At 51.3% G+C, this 26,449-nt stretch overlaps 14 non-coding genes across 14 annotated transcripts; all 14 read right to left on the bottom strand.

Moving 5' to 3' along the window:
- Positions 1-794: 794 nt before the first annotated feature.
- On the bottom strand, positions 795-913 carry LOC146056437 (5S ribosomal RNA). Its single transcript, XR_014469233.1, has one exon. It is a non-coding gene; the product is annotated as a 5S ribosomal RNA (ribosomal RNA).
- A 1,720-nt stretch (positions 914-2,633) lies between these two features.
- Positions 2,634-2,752, bottom strand: LOC146056436 (5S ribosomal RNA). The gene has a single exon (XR_014469232.1). It is a non-coding gene; the product is annotated as a 5S ribosomal RNA (ribosomal RNA).
- Positions 2,753-4,466: 1,714 nt separating this feature from the next.
- On the bottom strand, positions 4,467-4,585 carry LOC146056480 (5S ribosomal RNA). The gene has a single exon (XR_014469272.1). It is a non-coding gene; the product is annotated as a 5S ribosomal RNA (ribosomal RNA).
- Positions 4,586-6,290: 1,705 nt separating this feature from the next.
- LOC146056435 (5S ribosomal RNA) lies at positions 6,291-6,409 on the bottom strand. Its single transcript, XR_014469231.1, has one exon. It is a non-coding gene; the product is annotated as a 5S ribosomal RNA (ribosomal RNA).
- A 1,723-nt stretch (positions 6,410-8,132) lies between these two features.
- LOC146056434 (5S ribosomal RNA) lies at positions 8,133-8,251 on the bottom strand. The gene has a single exon (XR_014469230.1). It is a non-coding gene; the product is annotated as a 5S ribosomal RNA (ribosomal RNA).
- A 1,720-nt stretch (positions 8,252-9,971) lies between these two features.
- Positions 9,972-10,090, bottom strand: LOC146056433 (5S ribosomal RNA). Its single transcript, XR_014469229.1, has one exon. It is a non-coding gene; the product is annotated as a 5S ribosomal RNA (ribosomal RNA).
- A 1,719-nt stretch (positions 10,091-11,809) lies between these two features.
- Positions 11,810-11,928, bottom strand: LOC146056432 (5S ribosomal RNA). Its single transcript, XR_014469228.1, has one exon. It is a non-coding gene; the product is annotated as a 5S ribosomal RNA (ribosomal RNA).
- A 1,720-nt stretch (positions 11,929-13,648) lies between these two features.
- On the bottom strand, positions 13,649-13,767 carry LOC146056431 (5S ribosomal RNA). The gene has a single exon (XR_014469227.1). It is a non-coding gene; the product is annotated as a 5S ribosomal RNA (ribosomal RNA).
- Positions 13,768-15,481: 1,714 nt separating this feature from the next.
- Positions 15,482-15,600, bottom strand: LOC146056430 (5S ribosomal RNA). Its single transcript, XR_014469226.1, has one exon. It is a non-coding gene; the product is annotated as a 5S ribosomal RNA (ribosomal RNA).
- A 1,714-nt stretch (positions 15,601-17,314) lies between these two features.
- LOC146056428 (5S ribosomal RNA) lies at positions 17,315-17,433 on the bottom strand. The gene has a single exon (XR_014469225.1). It is a non-coding gene; the product is annotated as a 5S ribosomal RNA (ribosomal RNA).
- A 1,716-nt stretch (positions 17,434-19,149) lies between these two features.
- Positions 19,150-19,268, bottom strand: LOC146056426 (5S ribosomal RNA). Its single transcript, XR_014469223.1, has one exon. It is a non-coding gene; the product is annotated as a 5S ribosomal RNA (ribosomal RNA).
- Positions 19,269-20,988: 1,720 nt separating this feature from the next.
- On the bottom strand, positions 20,989-21,107 carry LOC146056425 (5S ribosomal RNA). Its single transcript, XR_014469222.1, has one exon. It is a non-coding gene; the product is annotated as a 5S ribosomal RNA (ribosomal RNA).
- Positions 21,108-22,821: 1,714 nt separating this feature from the next.
- LOC146056479 (5S ribosomal RNA) lies at positions 22,822-22,940 on the bottom strand. The gene has a single exon (XR_014469271.1). It is a non-coding gene; the product is annotated as a 5S ribosomal RNA (ribosomal RNA).
- Positions 22,941-24,645: 1,705 nt separating this feature from the next.
- LOC146056424 (5S ribosomal RNA) lies at positions 24,646-24,764 on the bottom strand. Its single transcript, XR_014469221.1, has one exon. It is a non-coding gene; the product is annotated as a 5S ribosomal RNA (ribosomal RNA).
- Positions 24,765-26,449: the final 1,685 nt, after the last annotated feature.

The raw sequence follows: 26,449 nt of genomic DNA, 5'->3' as shown, positions 1-26,449 counted from the left end.
GTTTAGAATGACAGTGGTCACATGACCGAATTCCATCACCTGGGCGGGTAAGTATGTTACACCCTCCTAACGCTAACCTTTTACCGCAGCCAAACCCTTAGCCTCTCTTCTTGAAGCCTAACCCTCCCCGCCGCAGCCTGACCCTCCCCGGCATACATACGTTTGGGATGGCGGCTGTTGGGATTTCAGACTCTGGATATTTTTTCTGTACTATGCGTATATAGAATTTGTCTTAATCATTCTGTCGGCAGTTTGAGAATGCCGACACATTGCCTTGTCTCCTCTTTAGCGAAACACCTGATGCCGTTACGATCACCGCAGGTGCACATGTTCCAATGCAGCCGGTTTCTGTGTCTGCCGCGTGGTCGCGTCATAAATAAAAAGTGCAGCCATGCCGGATTCACTGGGACATTCCGTCCAGACAACAGCTGCATTGTGGCTGTGCTCCAGATATATGGGACGGACTGACACGTGGATGATGTGATGTCCAGCAATGCAGTGGATTCAGGTTTAGGGCAAACACTTTGCCCGTGTTTGAGGTGGCGGAATAACCTGTGTGCTGGGCGACGCTTTTACTGCACTCTGTGTTGCTGCAGGAAATCCCTGTGCGGCATGTGCTGCCATTTGACTGCGTCGGCAACCCCAGGTGCTGCTACCTGCTGGTGTAGTGGAGGAAAGAAAGAAGGAAAGAAGAAAAGACAGAAAGAAAGAAAAATGTGATCAAGTGAAGAAGAAGAAGAAAAAAAGTAAGCTGGCGTGAGCGCCTCCTGCTGGTTGCAGGCTAGAAAAGCAAAAGCCTACAGCACCTGGTATTCCCAGGCGGTCTCCCATCCAAGTACTAACCAGGCCTGACCCTGCTTAGCTTCCGAGATCAGACGAGATCGGGCGTGTTCAGGGTGGTGTGGCCGTAGGCAGAGACCAGCCTCACATTTGCTCCTTTTCTACGTGCCTTCGAGACAGCGCTGGTCTGCTTGTGACTGGAGGCTGTCTCACTGTGGGCAGCTTTGCACAGAGTCCAGGCCGTGGCTGGGGAGGGGGGGTTGCTGGGAGCCAGGAACACACCGAGGACTCGGGCAAGTGTCTGTAATTAGCATTAGTGTTGCAGACAGATTCCTGTGCACTTCAGGTGCTGCTGCTGCTGCTGCTGCTGCTGCTGTAACCTTGCAGACGTGGGCCCACACAAGGCATTGAGGCCCAGAGAAGATGGCTGCACCGTGATTCCCTGACGTTGTGAGGTATGACTTACAGACCCGTCCCACCAACACGTAATATGCTACTTTCTGAAGCCATCACTTTCCAGGGCATTCTGATGGCAGCCATTTTGTGGCCTGTCAGATCCTACTCCGATTAGGCCATTTTTAAAAAAGGGCATAGAAGCGCGCAGCGTCATTTCGCATAAAGTTGATTTAAAAGTAAAAGAGCAGCTGGAGGGGGAACGGTGGTAGCCGATGAGAGACGCCAACGAGCAGCGTGACTCAGAGACTGCCAAGAAGGCTGGCTGAGACTTGTGGTTCCACGCAGAAGTGGGGAGCTGTACTTCTGTTTCAGAGAGGAGGTAGCATGCGGACTCAGTACAGTACATTGGTGAAACAGAACCATTTCTATGTCCGCAATCATCCATTGCTGTGGAGTCGACAGAGGGTCTATGTACTGGAGAGAGAGATACAGTGGAGAGAGATAAAGTAGCAGCCAATCAGCTTCTAACTGCCATGTTACAGGTTATGTTTGACAAAGAAGTGTAAGGAGCGGGTTGGTTGATACTTTATCTTTCTCCAAGGCTTAGCACATAGACTCCATAGTGTGTGATACCGTTATACGATTTGGGTACGGGAGACCGACGTTTAGAATGACAGTGGTCACATGACCGAATTCCATCACCTGGGCGGGTAAGTATGTTACGCCCTCCTAACGCTAACCTTTTACCGCAGCCAAACCCTTAGCCTCTCTTCTTGAAGCCTAACCCTCCCCGCCGCAGCCTGACCCTCCCCGGCATACATACGTTTGGGATGGCAGCTGTCGGGATTTCAGACTCTGGATATTTTTTCTGTACTATGCGTATATAGAATTTGTCTTAATCATTCTGTCGGCAGTTTGAGAATGCCGACACGTTGCCTTGTCTCCTCTTTAGCGAAACACCTGATGCCGTTAAGATCACCGCAGGTGCACATGTTCCAATGCAGCCGGTTTCTGTGTCTGCCGCGTGGTCGCGTCATAAATAAAAAGTGCAGCCATGCCGGATTCACTGGGACATTCCGTCCAGACAACAGCTGCATTGTGGCTGTGCTCCAGATATATGGGACGGACTGACACGTGGATGATGTGATGTCCAGCAATGCAGTGGATTCAGGTTTAGGGCAAACACTTTGCCCGTGTTTGAGGCGGCGGAATAACCTGTGTGCTGGGCGACGCTTTTACTGCACTCTGTGTTGCTGCAGGAAATCCCTGTGCGGCATGTGCTGCCATTTGACTGCGTCGGCAACCCCAGGTGCTGCTACCTGCTGGTGTAGTGGAGGAAAGAAAGAAGGAAAGAAGAAAAGACAGAAAGAAAGAAAAATGTGATCAAGTGAAGAAGAAGAAGAAAAAAAGTAAGCTGGCGTGAGCGCCTCCTGCTGGTTGCAGGCTAGAAAAGCAAAAGCCTACAGCACCTGGTATTCCCAGGCGGTCTCCCATCCAAGTACTAACCAGGCCTGACCCTGCTTAGCTTCCGAGATCAGACGAGATCGGGCGTGTTCAGGGTGGTGTGGCCGTAGGCAGAGACCAGCCTCACATTTGCTCCTTTTCTACGTGCCTTCGAGACAGCGCTGGTCTGCTTGTGACTGGAGGCTGTCTCACTGTGGGCAGCTTTGCACAGAGTCCAGGCCGTGGCTGGGGAGGGGGGGTTGCTGGGAGCCAGGAACACACCAAGGACTCGGGCAAGTGTCTGTAATTAGCATTAGTGTTGCAGACAGATTCCTGTGCACTTCAGGTGCTGCTGCTGCTGCTGCTGCTGTAACCTTGCAGACGTGGGCCCACACAAGGCATTGAGGCCCAGAGAAGATGGCTGCACCGTGATTCCCTGACGTTGTGAGGTATGACTTACAGACCCGTCCCACCAACACGTAATATGCTACTTTCTGAAGCCATCACTTTCCAGGGCATTCTGATGGCAGCCATTTTGTGGCCTGTCAGATCCTACTCCGATTAGGCCATTTTTAAAAAAGGGCATAGAAGCGCGCAGCGTCATTTCGCATAAAGTTGATTTAAAAGTAAAAGAGCAGCTGGAGGGGGAACGGTGGTAGCCGATGAGAGACGCCAACGAGCAGCGTGACTCAGAGACTGCCAAGAAGGCTGGCTGAGACTTGTGGTTCCACGCAGAAGTGGGGAGCTGTACTTCTGTTTCAGAGAGGAGGTAGCATGCGGACTCAGTACAGTACATTGGTGAAACAGAACCATTTCTATGTCCGCAATCATCCATTGCTGTGGAGTCGACAGAGGGTCTATGTACTGGAGAGAGAGATACAGTGGAGAGAGATAAAGTAGCAGCCAATCAGCTTCTAACTGCCATGTTACAGGTTATGTTTGACAAAGAAGTGTAAGGAGCGGGTTGGTTGATACTTTATCTTTCTCCAAGGCTTAGCACATAGACTCCATAGTGTGTGATACCGTTATACGATTTGGGTACGGGAGACCGACGTTTAGAATGACAGTGGTCACATGACCGAATTCCATCACCTGGGCGGGTAAGTATGTTACGCCCTCCTAACGCTAACCTTTTACCGCAGCCAAACCCTTAGCCTCTCTTCTTGAAGCCTAACCCTCCCCGCCGCAGCCTGACCCTCCCCGGCATACATACGTTTGGGATGGCAGCTGTCGGGATTTCAGACTCTGGATATTTTTTCTGTACTATGCGTATATAGAATTTGTCTTAATCATTCTGTCGGCAGTTTGAGAATGCCGACACGTTGCCTTGTCTCCTCTTTAGCGAAACACCTGATGCCGTTAAGATCACCGCAGGTGCACATGTTCCAATGCAGCCGGTTTCTGTGTCTGCCGCGTGGTCGCGTCATAAATAAAAAGTGCAGCCATGCCGGATTCACTGGGACATTCCGTCCAGACAACAGCTGCATTGTGGCTGTGCTCCAGATATATGGGACGGACTGACACGTGGATGATGTGATGTCCAGCAATGCAGTGGATTCAGGTTTAGGGCAAACACTTTGCCCGTGTTTGAGGCGGCGGAATAACCTGTGTGCTGGGCGACGCTTTTACTGCACTCTGTGTTGCTGCAGGAAATCCCTGTGCGGCATGTGCTGCCATTTGACTGCGTCGGCAACCCCAGGTGCTGCTACCTGCTGGTGTAGTGGAGGAAAGAAAGAAGGAAAGAAGAAAAGACAGAAAGAAAGAAAAATGTGATCAAGTGAAGAAGAAGAAGAAAAAAAGTAAGCTGGCGTGAGCGCCTCCTGCTGGTTGCAGGCTAGAAAAGCAAAAGCCTACAGCACCTGGTATTCCCAGGCGGTCTCCCATCCAAGTACTAACCAGGCCTGACCCTGCTTAGCTTCCGAGATCAGACGAGATCAGGCGTGTTCAGGGTGGTGTGGCCGTAGGCAGAGACCAGCCTCACATTTGCTCCTTTTCTACGTGCCTTCGAGACAGCGCTGGTCTGCTTGTGACTGGAGGCTGTCTCACTGTGGGCAGCTTTGCACAGAGTCCAGGCCGTGGCTGGGGAGGGGGGGTTGCTGGGAGCCAGGAACACACCGAGGACTCGGGCAAGTGTCTGTAATTAGCATTAGTGTTGCAGACAGATTCCTGTGCACTTCAGGTGCTGCTGCTGCTGCTGCTGCTGTAACCTTGCAGACGTGGGCCCACACAAGGCATTGAGGCCCAGAGAAGATGGCTGCACCGTGATTCCCTGACGTTGTGAGGTATGACTTACAGACCCGTCCCACCAACACGTAATATGCTACTTTCTGAAGCCATCACTTTCCAGGGCATTCTGATGGCAGCCATTTTGTGGCCTGTCAGATCCTACTCCGATTAGGCCATTTTTAAAAAAGGGCATAGAAGCGCGCAGCGTCATTTCGCATAAAGTTGATTTAAAAGTAAAAGAGCAGCTGGAGGGGGAACGGTGGTAGCCGATGAGAGACGCCAACGAGCAGCGTGACTCAGAGACTGCCAAGAAGGCTGGCTGAGACTTGTGGTTCCACGCAGAAGTGGGGAGCTGTACTTCTGTTTCAGAGAGGAGGTAGCATGCGGACTCAGTACAGTACATTGGTTAAACAGAACCATTTCTATGTCCGCAATCATCCATTGCTGTGGAGTCGACAGAGGGTCTATGTACTGGAGAGAGAGATACAGTGGAGAGAGATAAAGTAGCAGCCAATCAGCTCCTAACTGCCATGTTACAGGTTATGTTTGACAAAGAAGTGTAAGGAGCGGGTTGGTTGATACTTTATCTTTCTCCAAGGCTTAGCACATAGACTCCATAGTGTGTGATACCGTTATACGATTTGGGTACGGGAGACCGACGTTTAGAATGACAGTGGTCACATGACCGAATTCCATCACCTGGGCGGGTAAGTATGTTACGCCCTCCTAACGCTAACCTTTTACCGCAGCCAAACCCTTAGCCTCTCTTCTTGAAGCCTAACCCTCCCCGCCGCAGCCTGACCCTCCCCGGCATACATACGTTTGGGATGGCAGCTGTCGGGATTTCAGACTCTGGATATTTTTTCTGTACTATGCGTATATAGAATTTGTCTTAATCATTCTGTCGGCAGTTTGAGAATGCCGACACGTTGCCTTGTCTCCGCTTTAGCGAAACACCTGATGCCGTTACGATCACCGCAGGTGCACATGTTCCAATGCAGCCGGTTTCTGTGTCTGCCGCGTGGTCGCGTCATAAATAAAAAGTGCAGCCATGCCGGATTCACTGGGACATTCCGTCCAGACAACAGCTGCATTGTGGCTGTGCTCCAGATATATGGGACGGACTGACACGTGGATGATGTGATGTCCAGCAATGCAGTGGATTCAGGTTTAGGGCAAACACTTTGCCCGTGTTTGAGGCGGCGGAATAACCTGTGTGCTGGGCGACGCTTTTACTGCACTCTGTGTTGCTGCAGGAAATCCCTGTGCGGCATGTGCTGCCATTTGACTGCGTCGGCAACCCCAGGTGCTGCTACCTGCTGGTGTAGTGGAGGAAAGAAAGAAGGAAAGAAGAAAAGACAGAAAGAAAGAAAAATGTGATCAAGTGAAGAAGAAAAGTAAGCTGGCGTGAGCGCCTCCTGCTGGTTGCAGGCTAGAAAAGCAAAAGCCTACAGCACCTGGTATTCCCAGGCGGTCTCCCATCCAAGTACTAACCAGGCCTGACCCTGCTTAGCTTCCGAGATCAGACGAGATCGGGCGTGTTCAGGGTGGTGTGGCCGTAGGCAGAGACCAGCCTCACATTTGCTCGTGCCCTTCGAGACAGCGCTGGTCTGCTTGTGACTGGAGGCTGTCTCACTGTGGGCAGCTTTGCACAGAGTCCAGGCCGTGGCTGGGGAGGGGGGGTTGCTGGGAGCCAGGAACACACCGAGGACTCGGGCAAGTGTCTGTAATTAGCATTAGTGTTGCAGACAGATTCCTGTGCACTTCAGGTGCTGCTGCTGCTGCTGCTGCTGCTGCTGCTGACTGCTGTAACCTTGCAGACGTGGGCCCACACAAGGCATTGAGGCCCAGAGAAGATGGCTGCACCGTGATTCCCTGACGTTGTGAGGTATGACTTACAGACCCGTCCCACCAACACGTAATATGCTACTTTCTGAAGCCATCACTTTCCAGGGCATTCTGATGGCAGCCATTTTGTGGCCTGTCAGATCCTACTCCGATTAGGCCATTTTTAAAAAAAGGGCATAGAAGCGCGCAGCGTCATTTCGCATAAAGTTGATTTAAAAGTAAAAGAGCAGCTGGAGGGGGAACGGTGGTAGCCGATGAGAGACGCCAACGAGCAGCGTGACTCAGAGACTGCCAAGAAGGCTGGCTGAGACTTGTGGTTCCACGCAGAAGTGGGGAGCTGTACTTCTGTTTCAGAGAGGAGGTAGCATGCGGACTCAGTACAGTACATTGGTGAAACAGAACCATTTCTATGTCCGCAATCATCCATTGCTGTGGAGTCGACAGAGGGTCTATGTACTGGAGAGAGAGATACAGTGGAGAGAGATAAAGTAGCAGCCAATCAGCTCCTAACTGCCATGTTACAGGTTATGTTTGACAAAGAAGTGTAAGGAGCGGGTTGGTTGATACTTTATCTTTCTCCAAGGCTTAGCACATAGACTCCATAGTTTGTGATACCGTTATACGATTTGGGTACGGGAGACCGACGTTTAGAATGACAGTGGTCACATGACCGAATTCCATCACCTGGGCGGGTAAGTATGTTACGCCCTCCTAACGCTAACCTTTTACCGCAGCCAAACCCTTAGCCTCTCTTCTTGAAGCCTTACCCTCCCCGCCGCAGCCTGACCCTCCCCGGCATACATACGTTTGGGATGGCAGCTGTCGGGATTTCAGACTCTGGATATTTTTTCTGTACTATGCGTATATAGAATTTGTCTTAATCATTCTGTCGGCAGTTTGAGAATGCCGACACGTTGCCTTGTCTCCTCTTTAGCGAAACACCTGATGCCGTTACGATCACCGCAGGTGCACATGTTCCAATGCAGCCGGTTTCTGTGTCTGCCGCGTGGTCGCGTCATAAATAAAAAGTGCAGCCATGCCGGATTCACTGGGACATTCCGTCCAGACAACAGCTGCATTGTGGCTGTGCTCCAGATATATGGGACGGACTGACACGTGGATGATGTGATGTCCAGCAATGCAGTGGATTCAGGTTTAGGGCAAACACTTTGCCCGTGTTTGAGGCGGCGGAATAACCTGTGTGCTGGGCGACGCTTTTACTGCACTCTGTGTTGCTGCAGGAAATCCCTGTGCGGCATGTGCTGCCATTTGACTGCGTCGGCAACCCCAGGTGCTGCTACCTGCTGGTGTAGTGGAGGAAAGAAAGAAGGAAAGAAGAAAAGACAGAAAGAAAGAAAAATGTGATCAAGTGAAGAAGAAGAAGAAAAAAAGTAAGCTGGCGTGAGCGCCTCCTGCTGGTTGCAGGCTAGAAAAGCAAAAGCCTACAGCACCTGGTATTCCCAGGCGGTCTCCCATCCAAGTACTAACCAGGCCTGACCCTGCTTAGCTTCCGAGATCAGACGAGATCGGGCGTGTTCAGGGTGGTGTGGCCGTAGGCAGAGACCAGCCTCACATTTGCTCCTTTTCTACGTGCCTTCGAGACAGCGCTGGTCTGCTTGTGACTGGAGGCTGTCTCACTGTGGGCAGCTTTGCACAGAGTCCAGGCCGTGGCTGGGGAGGGGGGGTTGCTGGGAGCCAGGAACACACCGAGGACTCGGGCAAGTGTCTGTAATTAGCATTAGTGTTGCAGACAGATTCCTGTGCACTTCAGGTGCTGCTGCTGCTGCTGCTGCTGCTGCTGTAACCTTGCAGACGTGGGCCCACACAAGGCATTGAGGCCCAGAGAAGATGGCTGCACCGTGATTCCCTGACGTTGTGAGGTATGACTTACAGACCCGTCCCACCAACACGTAATATGCTACTTTCTGAAGCCATCACTTTCCAGGGCATTCTGATGGCAGCCATTTTGTGGCCTGTCAGATCCTACTCCGATTAGGCCATTTTTAAAAAAGGGCATAGAAGCGCGCAGCGTCATTTCGCATAAAGTTGATTTAAAAGTAAAAGAGCAGCTGGAGGGGGAACGGTGGTAGCCGATGAGAGACGCCAACGAGCAGCGTGACTCAGAGACTGCCAAGAAGGCTGGCTGAGACTTGTGGTTCCACGCAGAAGTGGGGAGCTGTACTTCTGTTTCAGAGAGGAGGTAGCATGCGGACTCAGTACAGTACATTGGTGAAACAGAACCATTTCTATGTCCGCAATCATCCATTGCTGTGGAGTCGACAGAGGGTCTATGTACTGGAGAGAGAGATACAGTGGAGAGAGATAAAGTAGCAGCCAATCAGCTCCTAACTGCCATGTTACAGGTTATGTTTGACAAAGAAGTGTAAGGAGCGGGTTGGTTGATACTTTATCTTTCTCCAAGGCTTAGCACATAGACTCCATAGTTTGTGATACCGTTATACGATTTGGGTACGGGAGACCGACGTTTAGAATGACAGTGGTCACATGACCGAATTCCATCACCTGGGCGGGTAAGTATGTTACGCCCTCCTAACGCTAACCTTTTACCGCAGCCAAACCCTTAGCCTCTCTTCTTGAAGCCTAACCCTCCCCGCCGCAGCCTGACCCTCCCCGGCATACATACGTTTGGGATGGCGGCTGTCGGGATTTCAGACTCTGGATATTTTTTCTGTACTATGCGTATATAGAATTTGTCTTAATCATTCTGTCGGCAGTTTGAGAATGCCGACACGTTGCCTTGTCTCCTCTTTAGCGAAACACCTGATGCCGTTAAGATCACCGCAGGTGCACATGTTCCAATGCAGCCGGTTTCTGTGTCTGCCGCGTGGTCGCGTCATAAATAAAAAGTGCAGCCATGCCGGATTCACTGGGACATTCTGTCCAGACAACAGCTGCATTGTGGCTGTGCTCCAGATATATGGGACGGACTGACACGTGGATGATGTGATGTCCAGCAATGCAGTGGATTCAGGTTTAGGGCAAACACTGTGCCCGTGTTTGAGGCGGCGGAATAACCTGTGTGCTGGGCGACGCTTTTACTGCACTCTGTGTTGCTGCAGGAAATCCCTGTGCGGCATGTGCTGCCATTTGACTGCGTCGGCAACCCCAGGTGCTGCTACCTGCTGGTGTAGTGGAGGAAAGAAAGAAGGAAAGAAGAAAAGACAGAAAGAAAGAAAAATGTGATCAAGTGAAGAAGAAGAAGAAAAAAAGTAAGCTGGCGTGAGCGCCTCCTGCTGGTTGCAGGCTAGAAAAGCAAAAGCCTACAGCACCTGGTATTCCCAGGCGGTCTCCCATCCAAGTACTAACCAGGCCTGACCCTGCTTAGCTTCCGAGATCAGACGAGATCGGGCGTGTTCAGGGTGGTGTGGCCGTAGGCAGAGACCAGCCTCACATTTGCTCCTTTTCTACGTGCCTTCGAGACAGCGCTGGTCTGCTTGTGACTGGAGGCTGTCTCACTGTGGGCAGCTTTGCACAGAGTCCAGGCCGTGGCTGGGGAGGGGGGGTTGCTGGGAGCCAGGAACACACCGAGGACTCGGGCAAGTGTCTGTAATTAGCATTAGTGTTGCAGACAGATTCCTGTGCACTTCAGGTGCTGCTGCTGCTGCTGCTGCTGCTGCTGTAACCTTGCAGACGTGGGCCCACACAAGGCATTGAGGCCCAGAGAAGATGGCTGCACCGTGATTCCCTGACGTTGTGAGGTATGACTTACAGACCCGTCCCACCAACACGTAATATGCTACTTCCTGAAGCCATCACTTTCCAGGGCATTCTGATGGCAGCCATTTTGTGGCCTGTCAGATCCTACTCCGATTAGGCCATTTTTAAAAAAGGGCATAGAAGCGCGCAGCGTCATTTCGCATAAAGTTGATTTAAAAGTAAAAGAGCAGCTGGAGGGGAACGGTGGTAGCCGATGAGAGACGCCAACGAGCAGCGTGACTCAGAGACTACCAAGAAGGCTGGCTGAGACTTGTGGTTCCACGCAGAAGTGGGGAGCTGTACTTCTGTTTCAGAGAGGAGGTAGCATGCGGACTCAGTACAGTACATTGGTGAAACAGAACCATTTCTATGTCCGCAATCATCCATTGCTGTGGAGTCGACAGAGGGTCTATGTACTGGAGAGAGAGATACAGTGGAGAGAGATAAAGGAGCAGCCAATCAGCTCCTAACTGCCATGTTACAGGTTATGTTTGACAAAGAAGTGTAAGGAGCGGGTTGGTTGATACTTTATCTTTCTCCAAGGCTTAGCACATAGACTCCATAGTGTGTGATACCGTTATACGATTTGGGTACGGGAGACCGACGTTTAGAATGACAGTGGTCACATGACCGAATTCCATCACCTGGGCGGGTAAGTATGTTACACCCTCCTAACGCTAACCTTTTACCGCAGCCAAACCCTTAGCCTCTCTTCTTGAAGCCTAACCCTCCCCGCCGCAGCCTGACCCTCCCCGGCATACATACGTTTGGGATGGCGGCTGTTGGGATTTCAGACTCTGGATATTTTTTCTGTACTATGCGTATATAGAATTTGTCTTAATCATTCTGTCGGCAGTTTGAGAATGCCGACACGTTGCCTTGTCTCCTCTTTAGCGAAACACCTGATGCCGTTACGATCACCGCAGGTGCACATGTTCCAATGCAGCCGGTTTCTGTGTCTGCCGCGTGGTCGCGTCATAAATAAAAAGTGCAGCCATGCCGGATTCACTGGGACATTCCGTCCAGACAACAGCTGCATTGTGGCTGTGCTCCAGATATATGGGACGGACTGACACGTGGATGATGTGATGTCCAGCAATGCAGTGGATTCAGGTTTAGGGCAAACACTTTGCCCGTGTTTGAGGCGGCGGAATAACCTGTGTGCTGGGCGACGCTTTTACTGCACTCTGTGTTGCTGCAGGAAATCCCTGTGCGGCAAGTGCTGCCATTTGACTGCGTCGGCAACCCCAGGTGCTGCTACCTGCTGGTGTAGTGGAGGAAAGAAAGAAGGAAAGAAGAAAAGACAGAAAGAAAGAAAAATGTGATCAAGTGAAGAAGAAGAAGAAAAAAAGTAAGCTGGCGTGAGCGCCTCCTGCTGGTTGCAGGCTAGAAAAGCAAAAGCCTACAGCACCTGGTATTCCCAGGCGGTCTCCCATCCAAGTACTAACCAGGCCTGACCCTGCTTAGCTTCCGAGATCAGACGAGATCGGGCGTGTTCAGGGTGGTGTGGCCGTAGGCAGAGACCAGCCTCACATTTGCTCCTTTTCTACGTGCCTTCGAGACAGCGCTGGTCTGCTTGTGACTGGAGGCTGTCTCACTGTGGGCAGCTTTGCACAGAGTCCAGGCCGTGGCTGGGGAGGGGGGGTTGCTGGGAGCCAGGAACACACCGAGGACTCGGGCAAGTGTCTGTAATTAGCATTAGTGTTGCAGACAGATTCCTGTGCACTTCAGGTGCTGCTGCTGCTGCTGCTGCTGCTGCTGTAACCTTGCAGACGTGGGCCCACACAAGGCATTGAGGCCCAGAGAAGATGGCTGCACCGTGATTCCCTGACGTTGTGAGGTATGACTTACAGACCCGTCCCACCAACACGTAATATGCTACTTTCTGAAGCCATCACTTTCCAGGGCATTCTGATGGCAGCCATTTTGTGGCCTGTCAGATCCTACTCCGATTAGGCCATTTTTAAAAAAGGGCATAGAAGCGCGCAGCGTCATTTCGCATAAAGTTGATTTAAAAGTAAAAGAGCAGCTGGAGGGGGAACGGTGGTAGCCGATGAGAGACGCCAACGAGCAGCGTGACTCAGAGACTGCCAAGAAGGCTGGCTGAGACTTGTGGTTCCACGCAGAAGTGGGGAGCTGTACTTCTGTTTCAGAGAGGAGGTAGCATGCGGACTCAGTACAGTACATTGGTGAAACAGAACCATTTCTATGTCCGCAATCATCCATTGCTGTGGAGTCGACAGAGGGTCTATGTACTGGAGAGAGAGATACAGTGGAGAGAGATAAAGTAGCAGCCAATCAGCTCCTAACTGCCATGTTACAGGTTATGTTTGACAAAGAAGTGTAAGGAGCGGGTTGGTTGATACTTTATCTTTCTCCAAGGCTTAGCACATAGACTCCATAGTTTGTGATACCGTTATACGATTTGGGTACGGGAGACCGACGTTTAGAATGACAGTGGTCACATGACCGAATTCCATCACCTGGGCGGGTAAGTATGTTACGCCCTCCTAACGCTAACCTTTTACCGCAGCCAAACCCTTAGCCTCTCTTCTTGAAGCCTAACCCTCCCCGCCGCAGCCTGACCCTCCCCGGCATACATACGTTTGGGATGGCAGCTGTCGGGATTTCAGACTCTGGATATTTTTTCTGTACTATGCGTATATAGAATTTGTCTTAATCATTCTGTCGGCAGTTTGAGAATGCCGACACGTTGCCTTGTCTCCTCTTTAGCGAAACACCTGATGCCGTTACGATCACCGCAGGTGCACATGTTCCAATGCAGCCGGTTTCTGTGTCTGCCGCGTGGTCGCGTCATAAATAAAAAGTGCAGCCATGCCGGATTCACTGGGACATTCCGTCCAGACAACAGCTGCATTGTGGCTGTGCTCCAGATATATGGGACGGACTGACACGTGGATGATGTGATGTCCAGCAATGCAGTGGATTCAGGTTTAGGGCAAACACTTTGCCCGTGTTTGAGGCGGCGGAATAACCTGTGTGCTGGGCGACGCTTTTACTGCACTCTGTGTTGCTGCAGGAAATCCCTGTGCGGCATGTGCTGCCATTTGACTGCGTCAGCAACCCCAGGTGCTGCTACCTGCTGGTGTAGTGGAGGAAAGAAAGAAGGAAAGAAGAAAAGACAGAAAGAAAGAAAAATGTGATCAAGTGAAGAAGAAGAAGAAAAAAAGTAAGCTGGCGTGAGCGCCTCCTGCTGGTTGCAGGCTAGAAAAGCAAAAGCCTACAGCACCTGGTATTCCCAGGCGGTCTCCCATCCAAGTACTAACCAGGCCTGACCCTGCTTAGCTTCCGAGATCAGACGAGATCGGGCGTGTTCAGGGTGGTGTGGCCGTAGGCAGAGACCAGCCTCACATTTGCTCCTTTTCTACGTGCCTTCGAGACAGCGCTGGTCTGCTTGTGACTGGAGGCTGTCTCACTGTGGGCAGCTTTGCACAGAGTCCAGGCCGTGGCTGGGGAGGGGGGGTTGCTGGGAGCCAGGAACACACCGAGGACTCGGGCAAGTGTCTGTAATTAGCATTAGTGTTGCAGACAGATTCCTGTGCACTTCAGGTGCTGCTGCTGCTGCTGCTGCTGTAACCTTGCAGACGTGGGCCCACACAAGGCATTGAGGCCCAGAGAAGATGGCTGCACCGTGATTCCCTGACGTTGTGAGGTATGACTTACAGACCCGTCCCACCAACACGTAATATGCTACTTTCTGAAGCCATCACTTTCCAGGGCATTCTGATGGCAGCCATTTTGTGGCCTGTCAGATCCTACTCCGATTAGGCCATTTTTAAAAAAGGGCATAGAAGCGCGCAGCGTCATTTCGCATAAAGTTGATTTAAAAGTAAAAGAGCAGCTGGAGGGGGAACGGTGGTAGCCGATGAGAGACGCCAACGAGCAGCGTGACTCAGAGACTGCCAAGAAGGCTGGCTGAGACTTGTGGTTCCACGCAGAAGTGGGGAGCTGTACTTCTGTTTCAGAGAGGAGGTAGCATGCGGACTCAGTACAGTACATTGGTGAAACAGAACCATTTCTATGTCCGCAATCATCCATTGCTGTGGAGTCGACAGAGGGTCTATGTACTGGAGAGAGAGATACAGTGGAGAGAGATAAAGTAGCAGCCAATCAGCTCCTAACTGCCATGTTACAGGTTATGTTTGACAAAGAAGTGTAAGGAGCGGGTTGGTTGATACTTTATCTTTCTCCAAGGCTTAGCACATAGACTCCATAGTTTGTGATACCGTTATACGATTTGGGTACGGGAGACCGACGTTTAGAATGACAGTGGTCACATGACCGAATTCCATCACCTGGGCGGGTAAGTATGTTACGCCCTCCTAACGCTAACCTTTTACCGCAGCCAAACCCTTAGCCTCTCTTCTTGAAGCCTAACCCTCCCCGCCGCAGCCTGACCCTCCCCGGCATACATACGTTTGGGATGGCGGCTGTCGGGATTTCAGACTCTGGATATTTTTTCTGTACTATGCGTATATAGAATTTGTCTTAATCATTCTGTCGGCAGTTTGAGAATGCCGACACGTTGCCTTGTCTCCTCTTTAGCGAAACACCTGATGCCGTTAAGATCACCGCAGGTGCACATGTTCCAATGCAGCCGGTTTCTGTGTCTGCCGCGTGGTCGCGTCATAAATAAAAAGTGCAGCCATGCCGGATTCACTGGGACATTCTGTCCAGACAACAGCTGCATTGTGGCTGTGCTCCAGATATATGGGACGGACTGACACGTGGATGATGTGATGTCCAGCAATGCAGTGGATTCAGGTTTAGGGCAAACACTTTGCCCGTGTTTGAGGCGGCGGAATAACCTGTGTGCTGGGCGACGCTTTTACTGCACTCTGTGTTGCTGCAGGAAATCCCTGTGCGGCATGTGCTGCCATTTGACTGCGTCGGCAACCCCAGGTGCTGCTACCTGCTGGTGTAGTGGAGGAAAGAAAGAAGGAAAGAAGAAAAGACAGAAAGAAAGAAAAATGTGATCAAGTGAAGAAGAAGAAGAAAAAAAGTAAGCTGGCGTGAGCGCCTCCTGCTGGTTGCAGGCTAGAAAAGCAAAAGCCTACAGCACCTGGTATTCCCAGGCGGTCTCCCATCCAAGTACTAACCAGGCCTGACCCTGCTTAGCTTCCGAGATCAGACGAGATCGGGCGTGTTCAGGGTGGTGTGGCCGTAGGCAGAGACCAGCCTCACATTTGCTCCTTTTCTACGTGCCTTCGAGACAGCGCTGGTCTGCTTGTGACTGGAGGCTGTCTCACTGTGGGCAGCTTTGCACAGAGTCCAGGCCGTGGCTGGGGAGGGGGGGTTGCTGGGAGCCAGGAACACACCGAGGACTCGGGCAAGTGTCTGTAATTAGCATTAGTGTTGCAGACAGATTCCTGTGCACTTCAGGTGCTGCTGCTGCTGCTGCTGCTGTAACCTTGCAGACGTGGGCCCACACAAGGCATTGAGGCCCAGAGAAGATGGCTGCACCGTGATTCCCTGACGTTGTGAGGTATGACTTACAGACCCGTCCCACCAACACGTAATATGCTACTTTCTGAAGCCATCACTTTCCAGGGCATTCTGATGGCAGCCATTTTGTGGCCTGTCAGATCCTACTCCGATTAGGCCATTTTTAAAAAAGGGCATAGAAGCGCGCAGCGTCATTTCGCATAAAGTTGATTTAAAAGTAAAAGAGCAGCTGGAGGGGGAACGGTGGTAGCCGATGAGAGACGCCAACGAGCAGCGTGACTCAGAGACTGCCAAGAAGGCTGGCTGAGACTTGTGGTTCCACGCAGAAGTGGGGAGCTGTACTTCTGTTTCAGAGAGGAGGTAGCATGCGGACTCAGTACAGTACATTGGTGAAACAGAACCATTTCTATGTCCGCAATCATCCATTGCTGTGGAGTCGACAGAGGGTCTATGTACTGGAGAGAGAGATACAGTGGAGAGAGATAAAGTAGCAGCCAATCAGCTCCTAACTGCCATGTTACAGGTTATGTTTGACAAAGAAGTGTAAGGAGCGGGTTGGTTGATACTTTATCTTTCTCCAAGGCTTAGCACATAGACTCCATAGTTTGTGATACCGTTATACGATTTGGGTACGGGAGACCGACGTTTAGAATGACAGTGGTCACATGACCGAATTCCATCACCTGGGCGGGTAAGTATGTTACGCCCTCCTAACGCTAACCTTTTACCGCAGCCAAACCCTTAGCCTCTCTTCTTGAAGCCTAACCCTCCCCGCCGCAGCCTGACCCTCCCCGGCATACATACGTTTGGGATGGCGGCTGTCGGGATTTCAGACTCTGGATATTTTTTCTGTACTATGCGTATATAGAATTTGTCTTAATCATTCTGTCGGCAGTTTGAGAATGCCGACACGTTGCCTTGTCTCCTCTTTAGCGAAACACCTGATGCCGTTAAGATCACCGCAGGTGCACATGTTCCAATGCAGCCGGTTTCTGTGTCTGCCGCGTGGTCGCGTCATAAATAAAAAGTGCAGCCATGCCGGATTCACTGGGACATTCTGTCCAGACAACAGCTGCATTGTGGCTGTGCTCCAGATATATGGGACGGACTGACACGTGGATGATGTGATGTCCAGCAATGCAGTGGATTCAGGTTTAGGGCAAACACTGTGCCCGTGTTTGAGGCGGCGGAATAACCTGTGTGCTGGGCGACGCTTTTACTGCACTCTGTGTTGCTGCAGGAAATCCCTGTGCGGCATGTGCTGCCATTTGACTGCGTCGGCAACCCCAGGTGCTGCTACCTGCTGGTGTAGTGGAGGAAAGAAAGAAGGAAAGAAGAAAAGACAGAAAGAAAGAAAAATGTGATCAAGTGAAGAAGAAGAAGAAAAAAAGTAAGCTGGCGTGAGCGCCTCCTGCTGGTTGCAGGCTAGAAAAGCAAAAGCCTACAGCACCTGGTATTCCCAGGCGGTCTCCCATCCAAGTACTAACCAGGCCTGACCCTGCTTAGCTTCCGAGATCAGACGAGATCGGGCGTGTTCAGGGTGGTGTGGCCGTAGGCAGAGACCAGCCTCACATTTGCTCCTTTTCTACGTGCCTTCGAGACAGCGCTGGTCTGCTTGTGACTGGAGGCTGTCTCACTGTGGGCAGCTTTGCACAGAGTCCAGGCCGTGGCTGGGGAGGGGGGGTTGCTGGGAGCCAGGAACACACCGAGGACTCGGGCAAGTGTCTGTAATTAGCATTAGTGTTGCAGACAGATTCCTGTGCACTTCAGGTGCTGCTGCTGCTGCTGCTGCTGCTGTAACCTTGCAGACGTGGGCCCACACAAGGCATTGAGGCCCAGAGAAGATGGCTGCACCGTGATTCCCTGACGTTGTGAGGTATGACTTACAGACCCGTCCCACCAACACGTAATATGCTACTTCCTGAAGCCATCACTTTCCAGGGCATTCTGATGGCAGCCATTTTGTGGCCTGTCAGATCCTACTCCGATTAGGCCATTTTTAAAAAAGGGCATAGAAGCGCGCAGCGTCATTTCGCATAAAGTTGATTTAAAAGTAAAAGAGCAGCTGGAGGGGAACGGTGGTAGCCGATGAGAGACGCCAACGAGCAGCGCGACTCAGAGACTACCAAGAAGGCTGGCTGAGACTTGTGGTTCCACGCAGAAGTGGGGAGCTGTACTTCTGTTTCAGAGAGGAGGTAGCATGCGGACTCAGTACAGTACATTGGTGAAACAGAACCATTTCTATGTCCGCAATCATCCATTGCTGTGGAGTCGACAGAGGGTCTATGTACTGGAGAGAGAGATACAGTGGAGAGAGATAAAGGAGCAGCCAATCAGCTCCTAACTGCCATGTTACAGGTTATGTTTGACAAAGAAGTGTAAGGAGCGGGTTGGTTGATACTTTATCTTTCTCCAAGGCTTAGCACATAGACTCCATAGTGTGTGATACCGTTATACGATTTGGGTACGGGAGACCGACGTTTAGAATGACAGTGGTCACATGACCGAATTCCATCACCTGGGCGGGTAAGTATGTTACACCCTCCTAACGCTAACCTTTTACCGCAGCCAAACCCTTAGCCTCTCTTCTTGAAGCCTAACCCTCCCCGCCGCAGCCTGACCCTCCCCGGCATACATACGTTTGGGATGGCGGCTGTTGGGATTTCAGACTCTGGATATTTTTTCTGTACTATGCGTATATAGAATTTGTCTTAATCATTCTGTCGGCAGTTTGAGAATGCCGACACATTGCCTTGTCTCCTCTTTAGCGAAACACCTGATGCCGTTACGATCACCGCAGGTGCACATGTTCCAATGCAGCCGGTTTCTGTGTCTGCCGCGTGGTCGCGTCATAAATAAAAAGTGCAGCCATGCCGGATTCACTGGGACATTCCGTCCAGACAACAGCTGCATTGTGGCTGTGCTCCAGATATATGGGACGGACTGACACGTGGATGATGTGATGTCCAGCAATGCAGTGGATTCAGGTTTAGGGCAAACACTTTGCCCGTGTTTGAGGTGGCGGAATAACCTGTGTGCTGGGCGACGCTTTTACTTCACTCTGTGTTGCTGCAGGAAATCCCTGTGCGGCATGTGCTGCCATTTGACTGCGTCGGCAACCCCAGGTGCTGCTACCTGCTGGTGTAGTGGAGGAAAGAAAGAAGGAAAGAAGAAAAGACAGAAAGAAAGAAAAATGTGATCAAGTGAAGAAGAAGAAGAAAAAAAGTAAGCTGGCGTGAGCGCCTCCTGCTGGTTGCAGGCTAGAAAAGCAAAAGCCTACAGCACCTGGTATTCCCAGGCGGTCTCCCATCCAAGTACTAACCAGGCCTGACCCTGCTTAGCTTCCGAGATCAGACGAGATCGGGCGTGTTCAGGGTGGTGTGGCCGTAGGCAGAGACCAGCCTCACATTTGCTCCTTTTCTACGTGCCTTCGAGACAGCGCTGGTCTGCTTGTGACTGGAGGCTGTCTCACTGTGGGCAGCTTTGCACAGAGTCCAGGCCGTGGCTGGGGAGGGGGGGTTGCTGGGAGCCAGGAACACACCGAGGACTCGGGCAAGTGTCTGTAATTAGCATTAGTGTTGCAGACAGATTCCTGTGCACTTCAGGTGCTGCTGCTGCTGCTGCTGCTGCTGCTGTAACCTTGCAGACGTGGGCCCACACAAGGCATTGAGGCCCAGAGAAGATGGCTGCACCGTGATTCCCTGACGTTGTGAGGTATGACTTACAGACCCGTCCCACCAACACGTAATATGCTACTTTCTGAAGCCATCACTTTCCAGGGCATTCTGATGGCAGCCATTTTGTGGCCTGTCAGATCCTACTCCGATTAGGCCATTTTTAAAAAAGGGCATAGAAGCGCGCAGCGTCATTTCGCATAAAGTTGATTTAAAAGTAAAAGAGCAGCTGGAGGGGGAACGGTGGTAGCCGATGAGAGACGCCAACGAGCAGCGTGACTCAGAGACTGCCAAGAAGGCTGGCTGAGACTTGTGGTTCCACGCAGAAGTGGGGAGCTGTACTTCTGTTTCAGAGAGGAGGTAGCATGCGGACTCAGTACAGTACATTGGTGAAACAGAACCATTTCTATGTCCGCAATCATCCATTGCTGTGGAGTCGACAGAGGGTCTATGTACTGGAGAGAGAGATACAGTGGAGAGAGATAAAGTAGCAGCCAATCAGCTCCTAACTGCCATGTTACAGGTTATGTTTGACAAAGAAGTGTAAGGAGCGGGTTGGTTGATACTTTATCTTTCTCCAAGGCTTAGCACATAGACTCCATAGTGTGTGATACCGTTATACGATTTGGGTACGGGAGACCGACGTTTAGAATGACAGTGGTCACATGACCGAATTCCATCACCTGGGCGGGTAAGTATGTTACGCCCTCCTAACGCTAACCTTTTACCGCAGCCAAACCCTTAGCCTCTCTTCTTGAAGCCTAACCCTCCCCGCCGCAGCCTGACCCTCCCCGGCATACATACGTTTGGGATGGCAGCTGTCGGGATTTCAGACTCTGGATATTTTTTCTGTACTATGCGTATATAGAATTTGTCTTAATCATTCTGTCGGCAGTTTGAGAATGCCGACACGTTGCCTTGTCTCCTCTTTAGCGAAACACCTGATGCCGTTAAGATCACCGCAGGTGCACATGTTCCAATGCAGCCGGTTTCTGTGTCTGCCGCGTGGTCGCGTCATAAATAAAAAGTGCAGCCATGCCGGATTCACTGGGACATTCCGTCCAGACAACAGCTGCATTGTGGCTGTGCTCCAGATATATGGGACGGACTGACACGTGGATGATGTGATGTCCAGCAATGCAGTGGATTCAGGTTTAGGGCAAACACTTTGCCCGTGTTTGAGGCGGCGGAATAACCTGTGTGCTGGGCGACGCTTTTACTGCACTCTGTGTTGCTGCAGGAAATCCCTGTGCGGCATGTGCTGCCATTTGACTGCGTCGGCAACCCCAGGTGCTGCTACCTGCTGGTGTAGTGGAGGAAAGAAAGAAGGAAAGAAGAAAAGACAGAAAGAAAGAAAAATGTGATCAAGTGAAGAAGAAGAAGAAAAAAAGTAAGCTGGCGTGAGCGCCTCCTGCTGGTTGCAGGCTAGAAAAGCAAAAGCCTACAGCACCTGGTATTCCCAGGCGGTCTCCCATCCAAGTACTAACCAGGCCTGACCCTGCTTAGCTTCCGAGATCAGACGAGATCGGGCGTGTTCAGGGTGGTGTGGCCGTAGGCAGAGACCAGCCTCACATTTGCTCCTTTTCTACGTGCCTTCGAGACAGCGCTGGTCTGCTTGTGACTGGAGGCTGTCTCACTGTGGGCAGCTTTGCACAGAGTCCAGGCCGTGGCTGGGGAGGGGGGGTTGCTGGGAGCCAGGAACACACCAAGGACTCGGGCAAGTGTCTGTAATTAGCATTAGTGTTGCAGACAGATTCCTGTGCACTTCAGGTGCTGCTGCTGCTGCTGCTGCTGTAACCTTGCAGACGTGGGCCCACACAAGGCATTGAGGCCCAGAGAAGATGGCTGCACCGTGATTCCCTGACGTTGTGAGGTATGACTTACAGACCCGTCCCACCAACACGTAATATGCTACTTTCTGAAGCCATCACTTTCCAGGGCATTCTGATGGCAGCCATTTTGTGGCCTGTCAGATCCTACTCCGATTAGGCCATTTTTAAAAAAGGGCATAGAAGCGCGCAGCGTCATTTCGCATAAAGTTGATTTAAAAGTAAAAGAGCAGCTGGAGGGGGAACGGTGGTAGCCGATGAGAGACGCCAACGAGCAGCGTGACTCAGAGACTGCCAAGAAGGCTGGCTGAGACTTGTGGTTCCACGCAGAAGTGGGGAGCTGTACTTCTGTTTCAGAGAGGAGGTAGCATGCGGACTCAGTACAGTACATTGGTGAAACAGAACCATTTCTATGTCCGCAATCATCCATTGCTGTGGAGTCGACAGAGGGTCTATGTACTGGAGAGAGAGATACAGTGGAGAGAGATAAAGTAGCAGCCAATCAGCTTCTAACTGCCATGTTACAGGTTATGTTTGACAAAGAAGTGTAAGGAGCGGGTTGGTTGATACTTTATCTTTCTCCAAGGCTTAGCACATAGACTCCATAGTGTGTGATACCGTTATACGATTTGGGTACGGGAGACCGACGTTTAGAATGACAGTGGTCACATGACCGAATTCCATCACCTGGGCGGGTAAGTATGTTACGCCCTCCTAACGCTAACCTTTTACCGCAGCCAAACCCTTAGCCTCTCTTCTTGAAGCCTAACCCTCCCCGCCGCAGCCTGACCCTCCCCGGCATACATACGTTTGGGATGGCAGCTGTCGGGATTTCAGACTCTGGATATTTTTTCTGTACTATGCGTATATAGAATTTGTCTTAATCATTCTGTCGGCAGTTTGAGAATGCCGACACGTTGCCTTGTCTCCTCTTTAGCGAAACACCTGATGCCGTTAAGATCACCGCAGGTGCACATGTTCCAATGCAGCCGGTTTCTGTGTCTGCCGCGTGGTCGCGTCATAAATAAAAAGTGCAGCCATGCCGGATTCACTGGGACATTCCGTCCAGACAACAGCTGCATTGTGGCTGTGCTCCAGATATATGGGACGGACTGACACGTGGATGATGTGATGTCCAGCAATGCAGTGGATTCAGGTTTAGGGCAAACACTTTGCCCGTGTTTGAGGCGGCGGAATAACCTGTGTGCTGGGCGACGCTTTTACTGCACTCTGTGTTGCTGCAGGAAATCCCTGTGCGGCATGTGCTGCCATTTGACTGCGTCGGCAACCCCAGGTGCTGCTACCTGCTGGTGTAGTGGAGGAAAGAAAGAAGGAAAGAAGAAAAGACAGAAAGAAAGAAAAATGTGATCAAGTGAAGAAGAAGAAGAAAAAAAGTAAGCTGGCGTGAGCGCCTCCTGCTGGTTGCAGGCTAGAAAAGCAAAAGCCTACAGCACCTGGTATTCCCAGGCGGTCTCCCATCCAAGTACTAACCAGGCCTGACCCTGCTTAGCTTCCGAGATCAGACGAGATCAGGCGTGTTCAGGGTGGTGTGGCCGTAGGCAGAGACCAGCCTCACATTTGCTCCTTTTCTACGTGCCTTCGAGACAGCGCTGGTCTGCTTGTGACTGGAGGCTGTCTCACTGTGGGCAGCTTTGCACAGAGTCCAGGCCGTGGCTGGGGAGGGGGGGTTGCTGGGAGCCAGGAACACACCGAGGACTCGGGCAAGTGTCTGTAATTAGCATTAGTGTTGCAGACAGATTCCTGTGCACTTCAGGTGCTGCTGCTGCTGCTGCTGCTGTAACCTTGCAGACGTGGGCCCACACAAGGCATTGAGGCCCAGAGAAGATGGCTGCACCGTGATTCCCTGACGTTGTGAGGTATGACTTACAGACCCGTCCCACCAACACGTAATATGCTACTTTCTGAAGCCATCACTTTCCAGGGCATTCTGATGGCAGCCATTTTGTGGCCTGTCAGATCCTACTCCGATTAGGCCATTTTTAAAAAAGGGCATAGAAGCGCGCAGCGTCATTTCGCATAAAGTTGATTTAAAAGTAAAAGAGCAGCTGGAGGGGGAACGGTGGTAGCCGATGAGAGACGCCAACGAGCAGCGTGACTCAGAGACTGCCAAGAAGGCTGGCTGAGACTTGTGGTTCCACGCAGAAGTGGGGAGCTGTACTTCTGTTTCAGAGAGGAGGTAGCATGCGGACTCAGTACAGTACATTGGTGAAACAGAACCATTTCTATGTCCGCAATCATCCATTGCTGTGGAGTCGACAGAGGGTCTATGTACTGGAGAGAGAGATACAGTGGAGAGAGATAAAGTAGCAGCCAATCAGCTCCTAACTGCCATGTTACAGGTTATGTTTGACAAAGAAGTGTAAGGAGCGGGTTGGTTGATACTTTATCTTTCTCCAAGGCTTAGCACATAGACTCCATAGTGTGTGATACCGTTATACGATTTGGGTACGGGAGACCGACGTTTAGAATGACAGTGGTCACATGACCGAATTCCATCACCTGGGCGGGTAAGTATGTTACGCCCTCCTAACGCTAACCTTTTACCGCAGCCAAACCCTTAGCCTCTCTTCTTGAAGCCTAACCCTCCCCGCCGCAGCCTGACCCTCCCCGGCATACATACGTTTGGGATGGCAGCTGTCGGGATTTCAGACTCTGGATATTTTTTCTGTACTATGCGTATATAGAATTTGTCTTAATCATTCTGTCGGCAGTTTGAGAATGCCGACACGTTGCCTTGTCTCCGCTTTAGCGAAACACCTGATGCCGTTACGATCACCGCAGGTGCACATGTTCCAATGCAGCCGGTTTCTGTGTCTGCCGCGTGGTCGCGTCATAAATAAAAAGTGCAGCCATGCCGGATTCACTGGGACATTCCGTCCAGACAACAGCTGCATTGTGGCTGTGCTCCAGATATATGGGACGGACTGACACGTGGATGATGTGATGTCCAGCAATGCAGTGGATTCAGGTTTAGGGCAAACACTTTGCCCGTGTTTGAGGCGGCGGAATAACCTGTGTGCTGGGCGACGCTTTTACTGCACTCTGTGTTGCTGCAGGAAATCCCTGTGCGGCATGTGCTGCCATTTGACTGCGTCGGCAACCCCAGGTGCTGCTACCTGCTGGTGTAGTGGAGGAAAGAAAGAAGGAAAGAAGAAAAGACAGAAAGAAAGAAAAATGTGATCAAGTGAAGAAGAAAAGTAAGCTGGCGTGAGCGCCTCCTGCTGGTTGCAGGCTAGAAAAGCAAAAGCCTACAGCACCTGGTATTCCCAGGCGGTCTCCCATCCAAGTACTAACCAGGCCTGACCCTGCTTAGCTTCCGAGATCAGACGAGATCGGGCGTGTTCAGGGTGGTGTGGCCGTAGGCAGAGACCAGCCTCACATTTGCTCCTTTTCTACGTGCCTTCGAGACAGCGCTGGTCTGCTTGTGACTGGAGGCTGTCTCACTGTGGGCAGCTTTGCACAGAGTCCAGGCCGTGGCTGGGGAGGGGGGGTTGCTGGGAGCCAGGAACACACCGAGGACTCGGGCAAGTGTCTGTAATTAGCATTAGTGTTGCAGACAGATTCCTGTGCACTTCAGGTGCTGCTGCTGCTGCTGCTGCTGCTGTAACCTTGCAGACGTGGGCCCACACAAGGCATTGAGGCCCAGAGAAGATGGCTGCACCGTGATTCCCTGACGTTGTGAGGTATGACTTACAGACCCGTCCCACCAACACGTAATATGCTACTTTCTGAAGCCATCACTTTCCAGGGCATTCTGATGGCAGCCATTTTGTGGCCTGTCAGATCCTACTCCGATTAGGCCATTTTTAAAAAAGGGCATAGAAGCGCGCAGCGTCATTTCGCATAAAGTTGATTTAAAAGTAAAAGAGCAGCTGGAGGGGGAACGGTGGTAGCCGATGAGAGACGCCAACGAGCAGCGTGACTCAGAGACTGCCAAGAAGGCTGGCTGAGACTTGTGGTTCCACGCAGAAGTGGGGAGCTGTACTTCTGTTTCAGAGAGGAGGTAGCATGCGGACTCAGTACAGTACATTGGTGAAACAGAACCATTTCTATGTCCGCAATCATCCATTGCTGTGGAGTCGACAGAGGGTCTATGTACTGGAGAGAGAGATACAGTGGAGAGAGATAAAGTAGCAGCCAATCAGCTCCTAACTGCCATGTTACAGGTTATGTTTGACAAAGAAGTGTAAGGAGCGGGTTGGTTGATACTTTATCTTTCTCCAAGGCTTAGCACATAGACTCCATAGTTTGTGATACCGTTATACGATTTGGGTACGGGAGACCGACGTTTAGAATGACAGTGGTCACATGACCGAATTCCATCACCTGGGCGGGTAAGTATGTTACGCCCTCCTAACGCTAACCTTTTACCGCAGCCAAACCCTTAGCCTCTCTTCTTGAAGCCTTACCCTCCCCGCCGCAGCCTGACCCTCCCCGGCATACATACGTTTGGGATGGCAGCTGTCGGGATTTTAGACTCTGGATATTTTTTCTGTACTATGCGTATATAGAATTTGTCTTAATCATTCTGTCGGCAGTTTGAGAATGCCGACACGTTGCCTTGTCTCCTCTTTAGCGAAACACCTGATGCCGTTACGATCACCGCAGGTGCACATGTTCCAATGCAGCCGGTTTCTGTGTCTGCCGCGTGGTCGCGTCATAAATAAAAAGTGCAGCCATGCCGGATTCACTGGGACATTCCGTCCAGACAACAGCTGCATTGTGGCTGTGCTCCAGATATATGGGACGGACTGACACGTGGATGATGTGATGTCCAGCAATGCAGTGGATTCAGGTTTAGGGCAAACACTTTGCCCGTGTTTGAGGCGGCGGAATAACCTGTGTGCTGGGCGACGCTTTTACTGCACTCTGTGTTGCTGCAGGAAATCCCTGTGCGGCATGTGCTGCCATTTGACTGCGTCGGCAACCCCAGGTGCTGCTACCTGCTGGTGTAGTGGAGGAAAGAAAGAAGGAAAGAAGAAAAGACAGAAAGAAAGAAAAATGTGATCAAGTGAAGAAGAAGAAGAAAAAAAGTAAGCTGGCGTGAGC

Source organism: Crinia signifera, unplaced genomic scaffold (assembly GCF_055691185.1).
Source record: "Crinia signifera unplaced genomic scaffold, ASM5569118v1 HAP2_SCAFFOLD_80, whole genome shotgun sequence".
Taxonomy (NCBI): domain Eukaryota; kingdom Metazoa; phylum Chordata; class Amphibia; order Anura; family Myobatrachidae; genus Crinia; species Crinia signifera.
Note: the sequence above shows the minus strand (reverse complement) of the source record. Positions and strands in the feature narration are given on the sequence as shown.